Raw genomic sequence first — 19,794 nt, 5'->3', positions numbered from 1 at the left:
TTTTGGTTGGCCCACAGGATTTTGTATGTCCTGCCAGTACAGTCCGTAGTCACAGTCCAGGCTCCTCCAAATGACAGGGAACACAACCAAAGCCCATGTATCCAGCAGCAACAGTTTCAGTTAAGAAGGTTCCTGAAATCCAGACGACAAATCCCTTAACAGTATCACGTCACTGTGTTCAGCCCAGCCGGCAACCGATCTCCAAGCTCCGTAGGCCGTCCATACATGTCCTCCAGGAGAACATCCTCGATCCTCTCCTGCATCACTCCAACAACTCCCTGACTAAGGCTAGTTTCACACTAGGGTTTAGCCGGGCTGCGGACTTCCTCCGTGAAGCCCCACCAACTGCCATGCCTCTTCCTTCAGCTCCGCCTACGGGTGCATGTGGCGTGCGCACCCTATCTTCAACATTGGGTGCGCAGGCCATGCAGCTGTATGCGGATGCCGCCGCATGCGTCGTTTTGACGGTGCGGCATCTGCACGAAATTGCAACTCGTTGCATTCGGCGCAGGCCGAGATAGGGTGCGCACGCCGCATGCAGCTGTAGGCGGAGCTGAATGAAGAGGCGCGGCAGTGGGCGGAGCTTCACGGAGGAAGTCCCCATCCTGCCGCAGCCCGGCTAAACGCTAGTGTGAAACTAGCCTAAACCTGTGTCTTTCTCCCTCCCCCTTAAACATTTGCTCACAGAATGAAGCATATTTCATCACCTGGGACTGCATGTGAGACCCCCTGTAGTGACGACTCCCCTGGGTCTACTATCTCCATCCACACAATGGGCCTAGTGGCTGGGAGCACAATGGATTAAGGGTACCGTCACACATTGAAATTTTCATCGCTGCGACGGCACGATCCGTGACGTCGCAGCGATCGTATGAATATCGCTCCAGCATCGTAGACTGCGGTCACACGTTGCAATCACGGCGCTGGAGCGATGCCGAAGTCCCCGGGTAACCAGGGTAAACATCGGGTAACTAAGCGCAGGGCCGCGCTTAGTAACCCGATGTTTACCCTGGTTACCAGCGTAAACGTAAAAAAACAAACAGTACATACTCACCCGTCGGTGTCCTTCAGGTCCCTTGCCGTCTGCTTCCTGCTCTGAGTGCAGCCGTACAGTGAGAGCAGAGCGCAGCACCGCTGTGATCTGCTCTCACTTTCCGGCCGGCACTCAGAGCAGGAAGCAGACGGCAAGGGACCTGAAGGACACCGACGGGTGAGCATGTACGGTTTGTTTTTTTACGTTTACGCTTGTAACCAGGGTAAACATCGGGTTACTAAGCGCGGCCCTGCGCTTAGTTACCCGATGTTTACCCTGGTTACAAGCGAAGACATCGCTGGATCGCTGTCACACACAACGATCCAGCGATGTCAGCGGGTGATCAAGCGACGAAAGAAAGTTCCATACGATCTGCTACGACGTACGATTCTCAGCAGGATCCCTGATCGCTGCTGCGTGTCAGACACTGCGATATCGTAACGATATCGCTAGAACGTCACGAATCGTAACGTCGTAGCGATGGAAATTTCAATGTGTGACGGTACCCTAAGACCTTGAGATACAGATGAGATTGATAGGATGATTGCTTTACATTTACCTTTGGTAATATCCTGTCTGGCCTTAGGTATTCATAAGATCCAACCTGCACGCCTTCCTCTGTCATTAAGTTTCTTGAGAATAAAGTCTACATTTTCCTAGCTTACACACACGGCTCAGCTCCGTACACCTCGTACACACACGGCTCAGCTCCGTACACCTCGTACACACACGGCTCAGCTCCGTACACCTCGTACACACACGGCTCAGCTCCGTACACCTCGTACACACACGGCTCAGCTCCGTACACCTCGTACACACACGGCTCCGCTCCGTACACCTCGTACACACACGGCTGTTATGATCTGGTGGCCTAAGAGCAGCATGAGACGTACTCTGGAGAAGGTGGTACCTGTACTGACCGCAGACCCTGAACCTAACACCGCAACTAGAAGTAGCCGTGGAATGTACCTAGCGCTCCCTAGACATCTCGACACAGCCGGAGGACTAATTACCCCTAGAGATAGAAAAGGGAAAACTATCTTGCCTCAGAGAAAATTCCCAAAGGATAGGCAGCCCCCCACAAATATTGACTGTGAGAGGAAAGGGAAAAAACATACACAGACTGAAATCAGAATTTAGCAAAGGAGGCCACTTCTAGCTAAATAGAAAGGATAGGACAGAGTACTATGCGGTCAGTATTAAAACACTAGAAAATATCCACCACAGAAAATACAAAAACTCCACAGCTAACTAAAGATATGGAGGGTATATCTGCATCTCCAGAGATACCAGCTTGGCTAAACAAATCCTTATACAGACCAAGCTGGACAAGACAAAACATGGAAAAGAACTGAACAATAAGGCCACAGCATGTGGACAGCAAAAAATCAAGGCCAGAACTTATCTTTGTTGAAAAGATCTGCAAAGCAGGAGAGACCAGGCAGAGATGTGAATCCTCGAGGAACAATGGGCAACTGGCACTGACTAAAGGGTGAAGCAAGACTAAATAGCCCAGTCAGATTTGCAAAAAGTGAACACACCTGACAAATGCTGCGACTCAGAGACAGCAGCGCTACCACTTACAACCACCGGAGGGAGCCCAAGAGCAGAATTCACAACACACGGCTCCGCTCCGTACACCTCGTACACACACGGCTCAGCTCCATACACCTCGTACACACACGGCTCCGCTCCGTACACCTCGTACACACGGCTCCGTTCCGTACACCTCGTACACACACGGCACCGCTCTGTACACCTCGTACACACACGGCTCCGCTCCGCACACCTCGTACACACATGGCTCTACTCCGTACACCTCATACACACACGGCTCCGCTCCGCACACCTCGTACACACATGGCTCTGCTCCGTACACCTCGTACACACACGGCTCTGCTCCGTACACCTCGTACACACACGGCTCTGCTCCGTACACCTCGTGCACACACGGCTCTGCTCCGTACACCTCGTACACACACGGCTCTGCTCCGTACACCTCGTACACACACGGCTCTGCTCCGTACACCTCATACACACGCGGCTCTGCTCCGTACACACGGCCCCGCTCCGCTCGCCTCGTACACACGCGGCTCTGCTCCGTATACCTTGTACACGCACGGCACCGCTCCGTACACCTCGTACACACACGGCTCCGCTCCGTACACCTCGTACACACATGGCTCTACTCCGTACACACGCGGCTCTGCCCCATACACCTCGTACACGGCTCTGCTCCGTACACCTCGTACACACGCAGCTCCGCTCCCTACACCTCGTACACACACGGCTCTGCTCCGTACACCTCGTACACACGCAGCTCCGCTCCCTACACCTCGTACACACACGGCTCCGCTCCGTACACCTCGTACACACGCAGCTCCGCTCCCTACACCTCGTACACACGCGGCTCTGCTCCGTACACCTCGTACACACGCGGCTCTGCTCCGTACACCTCGTACACACACGGCTCCGCTCCGTACACCTCGTACACACACGGCTCTGCTACATCCACACTGTAAACCCCTCCTGACCCCACACAGAAACTTCCCCTCATCCAGCACCATGACAACCAGCACAGCAGAGTCCTGCACACACTGAGGCCCCTGATCATGTGACCCATGACTCCTCCCCTCCTGTGACCTCATCACAGGTCCTGTGCACACAGAGCAGCCATATATGTGGTGTGCGGCTCTGCAGGTGGAGGTAGGTGCTGGAGATTCCCCATTACTGGGCAGTAACCCCTTCAGTGCTGACACTACTGTGCCCTCGGCCTCCCTTATCTCTAGTGCTGGGACCTTTCTCCCATTTCCCTGTATTTTGTCGCCATTTTTGGCTCCATATAATGTAACTGATTTGCTTCTATTCATATATTTTTATGGAATGGAAAAATGTCAGGAATTCCCTCATTGTTGTTCCTGTATAATTCCTGTGATAGTGAATACATAGAGGTAATTTATTCATAGAATGGTAGAGTTGGAAGGGACCTCCAGGGTCATCGTGTCCAACCCCCTGCTCAATGCAGGAATCACTGAACCATCTCAGACATCTGTCCAGCCCCTGTTTGAAGACTTCCATCCAATGAGAACTCACCACCTCTCGTGGCAGCCTGTTCCACTCATTGATCACCCTCACTGTCAATACGTTTTTTTCTAATATCTAATCTGTATCTTCTCCCTTTCAATTTCATCCCATTGCTTCTCGTGTTTCCATGTACAAATGAGAATAAGGATGATCCCTCTACACCAGTGGTCCCCAATGTTTTTGACCTTGAGAGACACATTCATCTCTGAGAGGGGGTCACGAGCAACATCCTGCTTATGTCCTCCTCAAAGTCGTGTCAACCAAAGCCACCATTACTGGTTCAATGATAACCCAAGCTTTTCGACAGAAATAATTCCAAAGCAGTACACTGAGATCCAGGGGTTTCCACAAAGCCCCAATTCAGTATTATCCCATCAAGGACTCCCAGCACTCTGTTGTATCCAGCTTCAAGAACCTCCTCTAACAGGTAGTACCATACCTAGAACATCTCTAAGGGCTTGTTTCCACTTGCGAGAAACACGTCCGTGTCTCGCATGTGGAAACCAAGCTCTGGCGCCGGCACTCCAGAGCGGAGCGTGCGGCCGCATAGGTACACATGGAGCTGCACCCTCCACGCCAAAGTGCCGGAGCCACAGCTTGGTTTCCACATGCGAGACACGGACGTGTTTCTCGTAAGTGGAAACAAGCCCTAAACCCCAGTATATGTGCATCCAGATCTTATCTTCTGTGCTGGGCTACTCAAATATTCACAATTTTGAGGTGTGCTCTTCATACCTGTTTGCTAGACCTGGAGCTAATGCACCAAGCTGGCAGACAGTCGTGAGCCACAATTCCTGGGACCGCGAGCCACATGTGGCTCCCGAGCTACAGGTTGGGGACCCCTGCTCTACACTGTGACATCCCTTCACATATTTGTACACAGCTGTTAAGTCTCCTCTTAGCCTTCTTTCTTGCAAGCTAGACATTCTTAGATCCTTTAACCCCTTCAAGACCCAGCCTGTTTTCACCTTTCTGACCCGGCCAATTTTTACAATTCTGACCACTGTCCCTTTATGAGGTCATAACTCTGGAACGCTTCAACGGATCCCACTGCTTCTGAGACTGTTTTCTCATGACATATTGTACTTTATGATAGCAGTAAAATTTCCTCTAAATGACTTGCGTTTTTTATGAAAAAAATGGAAATTTGGCGAAAATTTTGAAAATTTCGCAATTTTCCAACTTTTAATTTTTATGCCCTTAAATCAGAGAGTCATATTGCACAAAATAGTTAATAAATAACATTTCCCACATGTCTACATTACGTCAGCACAATTTTGAAACCACATTTTTTTTATTGTTAGGAAGTTATAAGGGTTAAAAGCTGACCCGCAATTTGTCATTTTTTCAACAAATTTTACAAAACCATTTTTTGGGGGGGCCACATCACATTTGAAGTCACTTTGAGGGGTCTATATGATAGAAACACCGGATTACATACCGGTAATGCTCTTTTATAGAGCCACGACAGCACCCACTTGAGAGAGGGGATCCGCCCCTAGGAACAGGAAACCCTATGGAGAGATAAAAGGGGCGGTCCCCCTCGCTCCCACAGTTGGGTTACAGAGATTGCGAGGAACCGCCCACCAGATTTAGTAGGCAATATGATTTCATCATTTATCATTAGTTAACTTAGTATGGCTAACTATAAGAACCAAAAAACACCCTTAATCGTGCTTTTATAAAAATAACTTAATAGGGTGGGAAGTAAAGGGGTGCTGTCGTGGCTCTATAAAAGAGCATTACCGGTACGTAATCCGGTGTTTTCTCTTCGCCACGACAGCACCCACTTGAGAGACTTTCAGAGATAGTCATTTGGGAGGGATTACAGTGTTAAGAACTGATCTACCAAAGGACAGGTCAGATGAAGAAGACAAATCCAATCTATAGTGATTATAGAATGTAGTAGGAGAAGCCCAGGTTGCGGCCTTACATATCAGTTCTATTGGAACTTCTGCTCGCTCGGCCCAGGATGATGCTATCGCCCGAGTGGAATGTGCCTTTACAGTCTCAGGCGGGTTCTCCCCTTTGGATGAATAGGCCAAACATATTGCATCCCGAATCCACCGAGATAAGGTACCCTTCGTGACTCCATCTCCTTTTCTATGGCCCTGGAAGGAAATAAAGAGAGCCCTGCTCTTCCTCCAGGCGCTAGTTCTATCTAAATAGGCTAATATGGCTCTCCTCACATCTAATGTGTGGTATTTTTGTTCTTCCTGATTCGTAGGGTTATCATAGAAGGAGGGGAGAAAAATCTCTTGTGACCTATGGAATTTAGTACATACTTTGGGCAAGTAGGAAGGGTCTGTTTTTAGGATAATTCTATCTGGAAATATAGACATAAATGGTGGATCTATTGATAATGCCTGTATGTCGCTTACTCTTCTAGCTGATACCAAAGCAACAAGAAGAGCTGTTTTGAAGGAAACATGTTTTATGTGAGCTGAATGTAGTGGCTCAAAGGGGTGGTCTGTTAGAGCTTCGAGGACCAGATTAACATCCCAAGGTGGTACATGGGGAATTTGGACTGTCTCTGACCTTTGGCAAGCTGCGATAAACCTAGCTACCCACCTGTCACCTGCAATATCGTGACCATATAAAGCACCAAGCGCAGAAATATGTACTTTTAGGGTACTGACTGCCAGACCTAAATCACGCCCTTTTTGAAGAAATTCTAGAATCATAGGGATATGAATTTTGTCTGATAGTGCTGTTGGGTAGAGGTTTAGAAATTTTTTCCACACTCTCACATAAATGGTTGTGGTGGATTTTTTCCTACTTAGTAGCAGAGTGTCAATTACTTTGTTAGAAAATCCTCTCCTTTTTAGCAGCTGCCTTTCAAATGCCAGGCTGTCAACCGTAGACCCTTCACTTGAGGGTGGTTGAAGGGGCCTTGAGAGAGAAGATCCTGATCCTCCGGAAGGATCCACGGGTCTGAGATCGACATGGCTCTCAGCCAGGAAAACCATGGCCTCTTGGGCCAAAATGGAGCTATTAAGATCACATGAGCTCTGTCTTCCCTTATCTTCCTGATCACTGTTGGAAGAAGTATTAGTGGGGGAAAGGCATATGCTTTCTGGAATGTCCATGGGACCTGCAGAGCATCGAAGATATCTGGATTGTCGGATCGGAATAGTGAAGCGAACCTTTTGACTTGTCTGTTGCGTCTTGTCGAAAAAAGGTCTATTTCGGGAGTGCCCCATTTTTTGACCATCATTAAAAAGATACGTCGGCTGAGAACCCACTCTCCTTGGCGAAGAGTGTGGCGGCTGAGAAAGTCCGCTTTTGGATTGTCGACTCCTCTCACGTGCAGTGCTGACAAGGATAGGAGGTGCTTCTCTGCTATGGATAGAATGTCGCCGGCTATAGACATGAGAGCTTCTGATCTTGTACCCCCTTGGTGATTTAAGTATGCCACTGCTGTCATGTTGTCTGAAAGGATTCTTGTATGCTTTCCGTGTAGCTGTGGAAGAAATTTACATATGGCATAATAGACAGCCTTCAGTTCTTTTTTATTAGAAGAATCGTTCGATTCTTCAAGAGACCACAGACCTTGAGCTATTTGATCTCCTAAGTGTGCTCCCCAACCACTAGGACTGGCATCGGTAAAGATTGTTCTTGAAGGATTAACCACCCAGGGAACCCCACTGGTAAAATGACTGTGATCTAACCACCAGGTAAGAGAATTTAACACGTCTGTTGGAAAAGACAATCGACTATCTAATTGGCCTTGTAACCTCTCTTCCTCTTGCAGAATATTATACTGTAATTTTCTACTATGGTATTGAGCCCATGGGACAGCCGGAATACACGATGTAAAAGAACCAAGAAGGGACATCCCTTCTCTTAGGGAAATTAGGGGGTTATTAATCACCGATTGTACTTTGTTGATAATCGCTATTTGTTTAGAGTCGGGAAGAAAGCACCTCTGACTTGTAGAGTCTAGAATAAGCCCCAGGAATGTTTGTCGAGTTGTGGGGGATAATCTGGACTTTTCCCAGTTTACTAACCACCCCAACTCTTGCAGGGAGGAAATTGTATCAAGTACTCGTTGATGGCATTGGGAAAAGGAGTTACCCACTATCAAGAGGTCATCTAAATATGGTATCACAAGTGTGTCTTTTAATCTCAAGTATGACATTACTTCCGACATTAATTTTGTGAAGACTCTCGGGGCTATTGATAGACCGAAGGGCATTGCTGTATATTGATAATGCCTTACTTGACCTCCCATCATAACTGCCACCCGAAGATATTGTTGATGTTCAATGAAGATTGGTAGATGATAATACGCATCTTTAAGGTCAAGCACTGCCATGAAGCAATGGGGAAACAGAAGCTTAATAGTTGATCGTATAGATTCCATTTTAAAGGTTTGGTTTTCTAAGAATACGTTTAGTCTTTTTAGGTTAATTATTGTTCTAAACGATCCGTCTGGTTTCGGAATCAAAAACAAAGGGGAATAAAAACCTTTTCCTTTTTGATGAAAAGGGACTTCCACTAGTACCCCTTTGGACAGGAGATTTATTATTTCTTGTTCTAAGGCCTCCTGTTGTGATTGAGACCTTAAGGAAGTCAATAAGAATGAGTCCGGAGGGACTCGGGCAAATTTTAATTTTAAACCCGTAGATATAAGGCTAGTTGCCCACGGGTTAGAGGTTATTGTCAGCCATTGTGACGAAAAGAAAGACAACCTACCACCAACGGGTAGATCTGTCCTAACGGGGTTTTTCCTCAGGTTTGAATGGACGCTTTCCGAAAAATGCTCCTTTCTGTTTAAAGTCTTTATTAGCCCAGCGGTCTTGGTTTTTATAGTCTTTTCTCCTATTAAACATGGGCTTTCGGAACGCTCTCCTGTAGGATGGAAGATAAGTGTTATTGGGGAACCCCTTCTTCCTCTCACCTGCTTTAGTTAGAATTTCGTCTAACTTAGTACCGAATAGGTACTCACCCTGGCATGGAAGACCACACAGTTTGGACTTTGTTTGGGGATCTCCTTTCCACCCCTTTAGCCATAAGGCTCGACGAGCCGCGTTAGTTAGACCTGCCGATTTGGCCGCCAGCCGTATGGAATCAGCTGAGGAATCCGCTAAAAAGGCTGTAGCTCCCCTAATTAACGGCAAGGAAGAGATTAGTCTATCTCGGGAAAGGCCGCTTTTTAATCCTTCTTCTAAATCATTCAACCAGACCAACATGGATCTGGCAGTACATGTGGCTGATATAGCCGGCCTGAAGGCTCCAGTACAGGATTCCCATGCTCTTTTTAGGAGGATATCGGCCTTCCGGTCCAGCGGGTCTTGTAAGGAGCCGGAATCTTCCACGGGTAGTAAAGATTTCCTAGAGGTGGAGGCCACAGCTGCATCCACCTTCGGGGCTTTCAACCATATGGAGAAATCTTCATCGTTAAAGGGATAGCGTCTTTTTGATGAAGACGGTAATCCTCTTTGTCCCTGGCTTTCCCACTCCTTTTTAACTACATTTTTTATTGCTGGAATTACAGGAAAGGAAGGTTTTTTCCTCTCTGACAGGCCTGCAAACATCACGTCCTGTGGGGTTTTAGGGGTTTTTGTGTCCTCAATACCCATGGTGTTGCAAACTGATCTTACTAGATTATCAATACTGTCTGTGGGAAAGCATGTATCTCTCTCATCATCTGAGGAAATGATCTTTTGGGAATCATCCGAATCTTTTTCAATATCAGAGGACTGTTCAGACCTAGGGGAATCATATTTTCTTCTACTCTCAAGAATTTTTTCTGAGCTCCGGAAGGCCCGCAATTCTTCCCTAATCATACTCCTTATATCTTCCGACCTTACTGAAGATTCCTCACGTAAGGTGGATTCGATGCAAGGTTGGCACAGCTTCTTTAAATAATTATCGGGGAGCGGCTGAGAGCATAACGCACATTGTATGTGTTTTGTTTTCCCCGTTCTTTTTGCCTAGGGAATATAGACAAAGAGGGGAAGTATAATCAGCCTAAAAGGGTACACACACTCACCCAGTGAGGTTGTTGTTACAATACCGGCTGACGAGGAGGAGACGAAGGCACAGATGGAACTGACCGGCCCGACTTTTTGCTTTTAGCAGAAGATCTGTGGCTGCTGCTTGTGCGGCTGACAGGTGTAATAGCGGTGACTTCAGATGAAGCCATCGCTGGGTCCTGTGGAGATGCCATGATGGACGCCGGAGGATCAGTGCCGGCGTCCTTTTCTAATGGGGGCCGCCATCTTGCTTCCTGCCGCACCCGGAAGTAACCGCTACATCCGGGTCGCGGCCATACTGTATGCGCCTGCGCTCTCACCAGCCTCAGCGCAGGCGCCGTCTCTCCTGAGTCACCCCGGAAGTTTTGCGATACTGCTTCCGGGGGACAGTACACCGGACCCACGCTGCCTGCGCACCATCCGAGATGGCGCCGCAGGATCAACTTACCCCAGCGTTTTTGGTCTCCGCAGGTCCGCTGGGTGAATCTCCGTGAGCCAGGCGACTCCCCGGACCCGGCCTCACGGTACCTGCCAGCAGAGGGGGGAAGCTGCCATAGGACCCCCGACGCTGCTTCCAGCTTCTGGAGCCCTTGCCGTCCCATAAAGGTAAACTGCGCAAGCGGCATCCAGGCTGGGCATCCTCTTCTCTCCAAGGGTCTCCCGTAGGAACAGGAAACCAACTGTGGGAGCGAGGGGGACCGCCCCTTTTATCTCTCCATAGGGTTTCCTGTTCCTAGGGGCGGATCCCCTCTCTCAAGTGGGTGCTGTCGTGGCGAAGAGAAAAATACCCCAAAGTTACACCATTCTAAAAACTGCACCCCTCAAGGTGCACAAAACCACATTCAAGAAGTTTATTAACCCTTCAGGTGCTTCACAGTAATTTTTGGAATGTTAAAAAAAAAAAATGAACATTTAACTTTTTTTCACAAAAAATTTACTTCAGATCCAATTTGTTTTATTTTCCCAAGGGTAACAGGGGAAATTGGACCTCAAAAGTTGTTGTACAATTTGTCCTGAGTACACTGATACCCCATATGTGGGGGTAAACCACTGTTTGGGCGCACGGCAGAGCTCGGAAGGGAAGGAGCGCCGTTTGACGTTTTCAATGCAAAATTGGCTGGAATTGAGATCGGACGCCATGTCGCGTTTTTTAGAGCCCCTGATGTGCCTAATCAGTGGAAACCCCCCACAAGTGACACCATTTTGGAAAGTAGACCCCCTAAGGAACTTAGCTAGATGTGTGGTGAGCACTTTGAACCCCTAAGTGCTTCACAGAAGATTATAATGTAGAGCCGTAAAAGTAAAAAATCAAATCTTTTTCACAATAATGATCTTTACGCCCCTAATTTTACATTTTCCCAAGGGTAACAGGAGAAATTGGACCGCAAAAGTTGTTTTGCAATTTGCCCGGAGTACACTGATATCCCATATGTGGGGGTAAACCACTGTTTGGGCTCATGGCAGAGCTCGGAAGTTAAGGAGCACGTTTGAATTTTTCAACGCAGAATTGGCTAGAATTGAGATTAGACGCCATGTCATGTTTGGAGAGCCCCTGATGTGCCTAAACAGTGGAAATCCCCCACAAGTGACACCATTTTGGAAAGTAGGCCCCCTAAGGAACTCATCTAGATGTGTGTTGAGCACTTTGAACCCCCAAGTGCTTCACAGAAGTTTATAATGTAGAGCTGTGAAAATAAAAAATCTTTTTCCCACAAAAATGATTTTTTAGCCCCCAATTTTTTATTTTCCCAAGGGTAACAGGAGAAATTGCACCGCAAAAGTTGTTGTACAAGTTGTCCTGAGTACGCTGATACTCCATATGTGTGGGGAACCACAGTTTGGGCTCATGGCAGAGCTCGGAAGAGAAAGAGCGCCGTTTTGGAATGCAGACTTTGATGGAATGGTTTGCTGGTGTCACGTTGCGTTTGCAGAGCCCCTGATGTACCTAAACAGTAGAAACCCCCCAAAAGTGACCCCATTTTGGAAACTAGACCCCCCATTGAACTTATCTAGATGTGTTGTGAGAACTTTGAACCCACAATTGTTTCACTAAAGTTTATAACGTAGAGCCGTGAAAATAAAAAAATCGTTTTTTCCCCACAAAAATGATTTTTTTAGCCCCCAAATTTTTATTTTCCCAAGGATAAGAGTACGATGATACCCCATATGTGGGGGTAAACCACCGTTTGGGCGCATGGCAGAGCTCGGATGGGAAGGAGCACCGTTTTACTTTTTCAACGCAGAATTTGCTGAAAATGAGATTGGATGCCATTTCACGTTTGGAGACCCCCTGATGTGCCTGAACAGTGGAAACCCACAATTCTAACTCTAACCCTAACCCCAGCACACCCCTAACCATAGTCCCTAACTATCATACCGCTGCTGCCGCCTCCTCGCTCGCTCCCGGCCTCTGCTTCTCGTGCGCGCGCGCATACCAGGTTCAGTGCTGCGAGTGTGCACTTCTGATTTTCTGTTGGCGCTCCTCTTCGTCTCCTCTATGGTCCTGGAGGACTAGTACCTGGAAGTCGGTCCTCCTTATTGTCCTCTCTATGGTTCTGGAGGTCTGTTACCCGGAAGTGCTACCCTGCCTTTAGGTATTTAAACTGCTTCCTGCCGTCCCTCTGTGCCTGGTTATCATTTGTTCCTTCAGGTGTTCCTGGCCGCTCTTAGTCTCTGTGAAGTTCGTTTTCCCTCTGACTTTGGGTTTATCCTGTCTTTCCTGTATCCTGCTAGCCTCTGTGTTTCCTCAGTTCCTCCGCCAGTCCCTGTACTGCTACAGTTTACCCATCAGTCCTGTTTTACCCATCAGTCCTGTTTCTCTGCAGTACTCACCTTTCCTGTGGTCCTACTATCTCCGCCTCTTCTTGGTCTTCTCCCGTCCTGGTCCTCCAGCTTCCGTGGCGATAGTCCCTCACAGGCCTGCCCCTAACTCTCCCTGTATAGGGGGCGGTCTATCTGGTCAACTCGTCCGTGAGGGGTTCCTCGTCTCGGTCTAGAGGGTCCACTGTTATGATCCCAATGGCAGGGGACCTCAAAGATTACAGCAAAGTCTGCAAAACATAAATACTAGCTCATAGGGAAGTGGTAACTAGGCTGACCATATACCTGATCCTAGCGCAAACACTAACAGCAGCCGGGGAACGTGCCTACGTTGGTCCTAGACGTCTCGCGCCAGCCGGAGAACTAACTACCCCTATCAGGGAAAATAAGACCTCTCTTGCCTCCAGAGAAAAGACCCCAAAGTAATACAAGCCCCCAACAAATAATAACGGTGAGGTAAGAAGAAAAGACAAACGTAAGAATGAACTAGATTTAGCAAAGAGAGGCCCACTGACTAATAGCAGAATATAGTAAGAAGACTTATATGGTCAGCAAAAAACCCTGCAAAATATCCACGCTGAATATCCAAGAACCCCCAAACCGACTAACAGTGTGGGGGGAGAATATCAGCCCCCCTAGAGCTTCCAGCAATAACAGGAATCACATATTGTACAAGCTGGACAAAAAATATGAACAATGCAAATGATCAAGAGTACGAAAGCAGAACTTAGCTTATCTTGCAAAGAACCAGGACCTGAAGACAGGAGCAAACAGAAGTGAACTGATTACAACGATGCCAGGCACTGGACTGAGAATCCAGGAAGTTTAAATAGCAACACCCCAGGCCTAACGAAGCAGGTGAGCACCAACCTGGTAAAAGACAATCCAAGTGCCAAATCACTAGTGACCACAAGAGGGAGCCAAAAAGTATAGTTCACAACAGTCCACTCTCCGTTTTCCCTCTTTGAATCGTCACACTTAAATAGGACTGCACTCGCGTGACATCTGAGTGCAGCCTGATTCTTACAGCATAACAGTATAACCAGGCCATGGACCCCGCTGGTGTCTCTGCCACTCAAAAGGAGTTACTTTTTTTTGCGGGAGAACCAGACTAGAATCATGTCCTTTCTCAAGAACATGGAGTCTCGTCTCGCGACGTTACAGTCTACTGACCCTGGTAACGCTACTCAGTTGGCGTCTCTTCAGCAAGAGTTAAAGGGACACTGTCACCTGAATTTGGAGGGAACAATCTTTAGCCATAGGGGCGGGGTTTTCGGGTGTTTGATTTACCCTTTCCTTACCCGCTGGCTGCATGCTGGCTGCAATATGGGATTGAAGTTCATTCTCTGTCCTCCGTAGTACATGCCTGCACAAGGCAATCTTGCCTTGCGCAGGCGTGTACTATGGGCAGAGAATGAACTTCAATCCCATATTGCAGCCAGCATGCAGCCAGCGGGTAAGGAAAGGGTGAATCAAACACCCGAAAACCCTGCCCCTATGGCTAAAGATTGTTCCCTCCAAATTCAGGTGACAGTGTCCCTTTAAGTCAACAACGGGACACTCAGTCCCATATTTTGAATTTTATGGCCTCTGTCGATAATTGACTTCTCTCTCTTCAGACTGCCGCTTCTGCTCCTGTGCACATTAAAGGTAATACTTTTCTTCTTTGAATCCTTTATGTTGATTGTCATATGGACTGGCTTCAAGAACCTTAAGGTACCTTCACACTAAACGATATCGCTAGCGATCCGTGACGTTGCAGCGTCCTGGCTAGCGATATCGTTTAGTTTGACACGCAGCAGCGATCAGGATCCTGCTGTGATATCGCTGGTCGTTGAACAAAGTTCAGAACTTTATTTGGTCGTCAGACCGGCGTGTATCGTCATGTTTGACACCAAAAGCAACGATACCAGCGATGTTTTACACTGGTAACCAGGGTAAACATCGGGTTACTAAGCGCAGGGCCGCGCTTAGTAACCCGATGTTTACCCTGGTTACCAGTGTAAAATGTAAAAAAAACAAACAGTACATACTCACCTTCGCGTCCCCCAGCGTCCGCTTCCCACACTGACTGAGCGCCGTAAAGTGAAAGTGAAAGTACAGCACATCGGTGACGTCACCGCTCTCCTGTTAGGGCCGGCGCTCAGTCAGTGCAGGAAGCGGACGCCGGGGGACGCGAATGTAAGTATGTACTGTTTGTTTTTTTTACATTTTACGCTGGTAACCAGGGTAAACATCGGGTTACTAAGCGCGGCCCTTCGCTTAGTAACCCGATGTTTACCCTGGTTACCCGGGGACCTCGGCATCGTTGGTCGCTGGAGAGCGGTCTGTGTGACAGCTCTCCAGCGATCAAACAGCGACGCTGCAGCGATCGGCATCGTTGTCGCTATCGCTGCAGCGTCGCTTAATGTGAAGGTACCTTTAGTCTGGCCCTGCGACCTTGCCTCTGATTATATCTCCATTTGGGGTCTTACGTGGTGTTGCATTGTACAAATGTATCATGTTATGTCACTGCTACCATGTTCTATCCCCTCTTGTTTTACCCATTCCTTTGTTTCTTTTATCCAGGTTGGGAACTTTATTTATTTTTGTTTTGGAATATGAGTTATTGTATATATTGTATGTTTACCTGTTTTGTTTTTTATTTTTTCCATAGCGATTGTATGATTAAGGCCCTGGCAGGGCCGAAACGTCATAATAATTACCTCTGGTCGCTTTTCATGTCAATAAACTCTTCATTATTTTGCAAATACACATTACAGAGTGTGCGGTGTACTATATTCTTCATCTGCTCCTGTACAGGCGTCCGCTCCACAGCCCTCGCCTCGTCTTGCCAGGCCACCTTGGTATGGTGGGGATCCTAAATTATGTCGCGGTTTTCTCAACCAGTGTCAACTACACTTTGAATTATCCCCGCTACTGTACCCAACTGACCGTGCTAAGGTGGCGTTTGTGGTGTCCCATTTGGAGGGGGAGGCTTTGGCTTGGGTGAACCCTCTTTGGGAGCGAGATGATCCTGTTGTTTCTCAACTTACTCTCTTTTTAGACACCTTCCTCAAGGTGTTTACCTGGTCGTCTGGTATCGACTACTGAGTCCCTTTTCAACCTTAGTCAGGGGACCCTTTCTGTAGCTCAATATGCCATCCGTTTCCGGACGCTGTCCTCTGATTTAGGTTGGAATAATGAGGCTTTGGTGGGAGCATTTTGGCGAGGTTTGTCTTCCCGCATTAAGGATGAGCTGGCAGGGCGGGATACTCCTTCTGCTTTAGATGACCTTATCTCTTTGGCGACTCGCATTGATTTGCGGTTCCAGGAGCGTTCTCGTGAGGTTGTCAGAGAGAGGAGACCTCGTTTATCCTCCGTTACACGTGGTACTTCTCTTTCCCAAACCACTGCAGTTTCTTCCTCTTTTTCCCCTGAGCCTATGCAGGTTGATCGCCTCAAGCCTGCCGAACAACGCCGAAAGGAGAGACTTGCACAGGGCTTATGCTTTTATTGTGGCAGCGCTTCTCATCTTCTGCGTTCTTGTCCCCAGAAGCCGGGAAACGCCTCCGCCTAGGTCAGGTAAGAGAGGCCTCCCTAGGTAGCCATGATTCCTCTCCACCTTTGATTTTGCCTGTCATTTTACACATGGGTTCCAGTCGCATCTCTCTTGAGGCTTATGTAGATTCTGGTGCGGCTGGGAATTTTGTTCAACTTGAGCTGGTCGAGAGGCTTGGGATTCCTGTCAGATCCTTGGAGGTTCCTAGGCAAATAGCTTCTGTCGACGGTCAGCCTTTGCGGGAGGTCATTTCTTCTGTCATAGAGGAGATTGAGATTCAAATTGGAGCTTTACATCGAGAAAAGTTGGCATTTTATGTTTTACCGTCTTTATCCCATGCATTTCTTTTAGGACTCCCCTGGCTAAGAAACCATGAACCTACTCTGAATTGGCGTACTGGGGACGTCCTATCCTGGGGACAGTTTTGTCAAAACAGAGGCCTGCTTCCCGTCAAGCCTGCTAGTCTCCCTCCCTCGGCTCCGGAACTAGCGAATCTACCCGCAGCTTATCACTCTTTTTCGGACGTTTTCAACAAAAAGGAAGCAGAGGTCTTACCTCCGCATCGCCCATACGACTGTCCGATAGGTCTTGTATCCGGCTCTACTCCTCTGTCACCCTCCGATACTCAAGCCATGTCTGAATACGTTCAAGAGAATCTGGCCAGAGGCTTTATACGGAAGTCCTCCTCTCCTGCAGGCGCTGTTTTTTTCTTTGTCAAGAAGGACGGCTCCCTTCGTCCCTGCATTGATTACCGTGGCCTCAATAACATCACCATTAAAAACAAGTATCCACTTCCTCGCATCCCAGAACTTTTTGATCGTCTGCGTAGAGCACGAATCTTCACTAAACTGGATCTCAGAGGAGCCTACAACTTGATCCGAATTCGTTCAGGAGATGAATGGAAGACTGCGTTTAACACCAGAGACGGTCATTATGAGTATTTGGTGATGCCTTTCGGCATATGTAATGCTCCTGCAGTTTTTGAAGAGTTGGTGAATGATGTTTTTCGGGACCTACTTTACACCTGTGTAGTGGTATACTTGGACGACATCCTTGTGTGTTCACCGGATCTGCTTTCTCATAGGAGACATGTGCGGCAAGTTCTTCTCCGTCTGAGGGAGAATCGTCTGTATGCTAAACTTGAGAAGTGTGCCTTCGAACAGTCATCCCTACTGTTCCTGGGCTTCATCATCTCTGATTCTGGTCTGTGTATGGATCCGGCTAAAGTTTCTGCTGTACTCAACTGGCCACGTCCGCTTGGGGTTAAGGCGATTCAGCGTTTTCTAGGATTCGCGAATTACTATCGGCAATTTATTCCTCATTTCTCCTCCTTGTCGGCTTCCATCTCTTCTTTGATAAAGAAGGGTGCCAATCCTCGTCTTTGGCCAGCAGAGGCTGAAAAGGCTTTTCATTCTCTGGGGACATGCTTCCAAGCAAGCGGGACATGTCGGTTTCAAGAAAACTCTTGATCTAATATCTCGTTACTACTGGTGGCCGACTCTTTTGAAGGATGACCAAGCTTTTGTGGTCTCTTGTCCTTCCTGTGCCAAGAACAAAGTACCCAGGCGGCTTCCTTCCGGGCTTCATCTTCCTCTTCCAGTGCCTACCGCTCCGTGGCAACATATTGCAATGGATTTCTTAACTGATCTGCCTCGTTCCTGTGGTTGTACCGTCATCCTCGTGGTTGTGGACCGTTTTTCTAAAATGGCACATTTCATTGCTCTTCCTGGTCTGCCTTCGGCTCCTGAACTGGCGAAGATTTTTGTTCAACATATTTTTCGCATTCATGGTCTTCCACAACACATTGTTTCTGACCGGGGAGTTCAGTTCACCGCTCGTTTCTGGAGATCTCTCTGTAAGTCATTGAACATTTCGCTTGATTTTTCTTCGGCCTATCATCCACAGTCCAACGGCCAAGTGGAGCGTCTGGTTACTTATCTCCGGCATTTCTCCAACGCTCATCAAAATGATTGGTCTGACTTATTACCATGGGCCGAGTTTTCTTATAATAACCACACCAGCGAAGCTTCTACCAAATCTCCATTTTTTGTCATCTACGGACAACACCCTGGTCTTCCTCTACCAGTTCCTCCTGTCTCTACTGTGCCGGTGGCAGATCTTCTGTCTAGAGAATTCTCCAGGGTTTGGCAGGAGACCAAGTCTGCTCTCGAACTAGCTCAGCATAGGATGAAGAGGCATGCAGATAAAAGGCGTCTCGATTCTCCTGTGTTCCATCCTGGGGATAAGGTCTGGCTTTCTTCTAGATTTATTCACATTAAAATCCCTTCACATAAACTGGGTCCCCGTTATATTGGTCCTTTCGAGGTTTTGGCACTTATTAACAACGTTTCTTACAAACTTAAGTTACCTGCCTCTCTTCGTATCCCTAATTCCTTTCATGTATCTCTCATTAAGCCCGTAGTTTTTAATCGGTTTCATACCTCAACTCTTTCTTCACCTTCGCCTGTTTCCGCAGACAATGTTTTTGAGGTTAAGGACATTTTGGCCATGAAAAAAATTAGAGGTAGAACTTTGTTTTTGGTCGACTGGAAGGGTTTCTGTTATGACCCCAATGGCAGAGGGTCTCAGAAATAATTACTAAGTCTGCAAACACCAAAAACCAGCTCATAGGGCAGTGGTAACTAAGCTGACCATATATCTAATCCTAGCACCACAAATAGCAGCAGCCGGGGAACGTGCCTACGTTGGTTCTAGACGTCTCGCGCCAGCCGGAGAACTAACTAACCCTAGAAGGGAAAAGAAAGACCTTTCTTGCCTCCAGAGAAAAGACCCCAAAAGTTGGATACAAGCCCCCAACAAATAATAACGGTGAGGTAAGAGGAAAAGACAAACGTAAGAATGAGCTAGGTATTTAGCAAAGAGAGGCCCACTAGCTAATAGCAGAATATAGTAAGATGACTTATATGGTCAGCAAAAACCCTATCAAAATATCCACGCTGGATATTCAAGAACCCCCGAACCGTCTAACGGCCCGGGGGGAGAACACCAGCCCCCTAGAGCTTCCAGCAAAGTCAGGAATCACATTTAATACAAGCTGTACAAAAATAAGAGCAAAGCAAAAAACCAAAAAACAAAGAAGCAGGACTTAGCTTAATTTTGCACGAACCAGGATCAGCAGACAGGAGCAAACAGAAAGGATCTGATTACAACGATGCCAGGCACTGGACTAAGGATCCAGGAAGTTTATATAGCAACACCCCTGGACTAACGACCCAGGTGGGTGCCAAACTGAGGAAAGACAATCCCAGAGTCATATCACTAGTAACCACAAGAGGGAGCCAAAAAGTCTAATTCACAACAGGTTTCGGTCCTGA

The 19,794-nt window shown here is 47.7% G+C and overlaps 1 protein-coding gene and 1 pseudogene across 2 annotated transcripts in view; both read left to right on the top strand.

The window, feature by feature from the left end:
* LOC143768189 (uncharacterized) overlaps positions 1 to 19,794 on the top strand; it is a 207,945-nt gene that overhangs the window by 55,505 nt on the left and 132,646 nt on the right. The window lies entirely within an intron of this gene.
* The window catches only part of LOC143766249 (uncharacterized), a 43,933-nt pseudogene continuing 27,841 nt past the window's right edge, over positions 3,703 to 19,794 (top strand). The window contains exons 1-2 of the transcript XR_013213552.1: positions 3,703 to 3,739; positions 14,538 to 14,568. The product of XR_013213552.1 is annotated as an uncharacterized LOC143766249 (transcript). The remainder of the gene's footprint in view (positions 3,740 to 14,537; positions 14,569 to 19,794) is intronic.

Source organism: Ranitomeya variabilis, chromosome 4 (genome assembly GCF_051348905.1).
Source record: "Ranitomeya variabilis isolate aRanVar5 chromosome 4, aRanVar5.hap1, whole genome shotgun sequence".
Lineage (NCBI taxonomy): Eukaryota > Metazoa > Chordata > Amphibia > Anura > Dendrobatidae > Ranitomeya > Ranitomeya variabilis.
This window is presented reverse-complemented; position numbering and strand designations above follow the sequence as displayed.